General features: G+C 36.3%; 1 non-coding gene across 1 annotated transcript; it reads right to left on the bottom strand.

Annotated features, from left to right (window-relative positions):
- Nucleotides 1-2444: 2444 nt before the first annotated feature.
- On the bottom strand, nucleotides 2445-2548 carry LOC127901626 (small nucleolar RNA R71). Its single transcript, XR_008053870.1, has one exon. It is a non-coding gene; the product is annotated as a small nucleolar RNA R71 (small nucleolar RNA).
- Between the last annotated feature and the right edge of the window lie 641 nt (nucleotides 2549-3189).

Genomic DNA, 3189 nt, shown 5'->3' with positions numbered 1-3189 from the left:
GCCCAGTTCAATGTGTTCCAAAGAAAGGAGGGATAACAGTAATGGCTAATGAGAATAATGAATTTATTCCTACAAGGACAATGACTGGATGGAGAGTGCATATGGATTACAGGAAGCTCAACAAAGCCACAAGGAAAGACTATTTCCCACTTTCATTCATAGATCAGATGTTGGACAGACTTGCTGGAAAACAATATTACTGCTTCTTAGATAGGTGTTCAGGCTATTGTTGAGTGTTAGAAAATGCATATTTATAAAGGAGAAAATCGTCATTTTACATTTCAAGTCTTACTAACAACCCTTACTTTTATGTATTTAACATTCTTGTGATTTAATTAAGTGTGTTTTATTTTAATTAAGTAATTTATGTATTTTAGGGGCATTATAGTCATTTCACAATAAAGGAGAGATCAGACGGCAAAACGGACATCACTTTTGAACTCAGGACGGTCGAAAACCTTAGGAGGAGCAAAAAAGAAAAAATGACATTATTCACATGTACGGTACTATTCACGTATACGGTACTGTATACGTTACTGTTCACGACACTGTTCATATAGATAGATCGATGACGTAGCATTGACCGATGATGTGGCATTGACTGATGAGGTGTCATGATCCTGTTGGACTAAAATTCTTATGTACTGTTGATGGTGACGTGGCAGCATATCAGTGGACGAAAAATCTCACGTACGGTGCATGCACCACACAGGATTATTTTCAACCAAACCGCGTTACTGTTCATCCGGGTCAAACCGCGTTACTGTTCAAAGTCGGGTCAAACTGTGTTACTGTTCATCCGCGTGGTCAAACCGTGGACTGTTGACTGATGACGTGGCGCAATCCTGAGCGTCCAAACTGTTTTTAATCGGATGATCATGATTTACTCCATGTATCCATAAAAAGGGGGCCTCTCCCCCCTAATTTGATATCTCTGAATCCATTTTTAGACTCTGTTTTCTGTAATTCCCTCTCCATCTTGTATTTTCTTCGTATTTTAATAAATTCCCATTTTGCCCCCAGTTCAATTATGAGTGGCTAATTTTCTTTCAAGCTTGGGTTGAAGGTGAAGTCTCAACATGTGTCATGGGCTTAATTTGGTAAATTTATTTTCTCTTCCCCTCTAGGTTTTGTGGATGTTTTAACTTCTCGTCGACAAATAATACTAATATTGTCTAGTACCGCCTTGGTTTCACCGGCCCTCTAGTACAAGGTTATTATTATTTGGCACGGTAAGCCCTTAGCACCATATTGATTAGAGCGTGGTTCATGAGGTGTGGATTCCCCCCTCATGATTTAATTGGCATTAATACGGATTATTTAGCCCATGATGCATGTTGATACGGATCCAGATATCCAAGTATGTCATTTCATTAGAATTCTCTTTTTCAATACCAATTTTAGAATTTATTCTCGCCATTTTAATTTAAGTTTTAGCATATTCCAAATCATTTCCACCATAAATCTAATCACCCATTCACAAAATTAATTCTACACAATTAAAATCCACCTCCTCGTGGGATTGACACTCGTCACCGTTGATCTATACTACAATAGATTCGTGCACTTGCGAGTACATTAAAATTTGCACAACAAGTTTTTGGCGCCGTTGCCGGGGAGGTAAGTAATTTTAATTCATAGAATTAATTTTTGTAAATAATTTCTTTTATTTGTTTTCTTGTATTTTTTTTATTATTGAAAAAAAAGTGAATCTACATTTAAAGGTTAGTATTTCTTTTCTTTTTCTCTTCTTTAAAATTCTGTAATTTAATTTTCAATTTATTTTTCTTTGAAATTTTTTTTGTTTATCTTATTAATTTATTTTTAGTTAATTTATTTCACGTATTTGTTTTTGTGTATTTTTATAGAAAGGTTGTAATAGCGCAATAAGGTTAGTATCGTAATTTCTCCCTCTTCTTTATTTTTATTTATTTTGTTCCCATCTTTATTTTTTATTTTATTTGTTTTGCATGCATGGTCGAAGGTCATTATTACCCAATCTTGAACCTATAGACCTTGAACTTGAGAAAACACTTCGCACACACAAACAAGTAAAAAATAAAATGGATTTGCAACCACAGGAGAGGCCATTTAAAGATTATTTCAGTCCTTTAGCAAATTTGAGCACATCATGTATAAGATACCCAAATGTAGCTGCTAGGAGCTTTGAATTAAAACCTAATGTGCTAAATTGTCTCCCCACATTTTATGGCCTAGAAAATGAGGATCTATATAATCATCTGAATGATTTTCATGCTATTTGTCAAACTTTTAAATACGAAAATTTTTCAGATGATGATGTTAAACTCAGATTATTCCCATTTTCTTTAAAGGATAGAGCTCGTTCATGGTTAAATACATTGCCTGCCAATAGCATTTCATCATGGGAACAAATGGTTACAAAATTTTTGAATAAATATTTCCCAGTGCATAAAACCAATGCTATTCGCAGGGAAATCTCGGAGTTTACCCAGAGAGAGGACGAGCAATTTTTTGAAACATGGGAGAGATTCAATGGACTACTCTTGAAGTGTCCACATCATGGGTATGAGAAATGACACCAATGCCAATACTTTTTGGAGGGATTACTACCGAATGTGCAAGAATGGCTAATGGCAACAAGTGGAGGAGAGCTAATGTCAAAAAGTGCATCAGAAATTTGGGAATTCTTCCAGCGACAAGCGGATAATTCCCAACAACGGAGTCGATCACTCAGGAATACTAGAAGAATTAAGGGAGTAAATGAGGTTCACATTGGCGAGTCAAGTTCAGAAATTAAAGAAGTCAAAGCGATAATTGAAGGTCTCTCTCGACAAATAGCATCGTTATCGACTGCTAAATCAACAGAGCCACATGACCATGACTCATACTCAGATCAAGCCAATGCCATAGGTGTAATGAGAAAATCATCTAATTACAACCTATACTCCAACACATATAACCCTGGATGGAGAGACCACCCCAATTTTTCATGGTCTCAAGGACTCCAACAGAATGGACTAGCAGCTCCAGCTCCACCAATGTAACAAATTCCTCAAAATCCTCAAGCCTCTCAGCCACCATTCAGACCATACAATCAGAACCAGAACCACTTTCAACCCAGACCATGGGAGGATGCATTCTAAAATTTCAGGAATGTTACTCACTCTACGATTGAGCAACAGAACCACACCATTGATAGACTACGAA

This window comes from Citrus sinensis, chromosome 3, assembly GCF_022201045.2.
Source record: "Citrus sinensis cultivar Valencia sweet orange chromosome 3, DVS_A1.0, whole genome shotgun sequence".
NCBI lineage: Eukaryota > Viridiplantae > Streptophyta > Magnoliopsida > Sapindales > Rutaceae > Citrus > Citrus sinensis.
The sequence above is the reverse complement of the archived record's forward strand: the minus strand, read 5'-3'. Positions and strand labels throughout refer to the sequence as shown.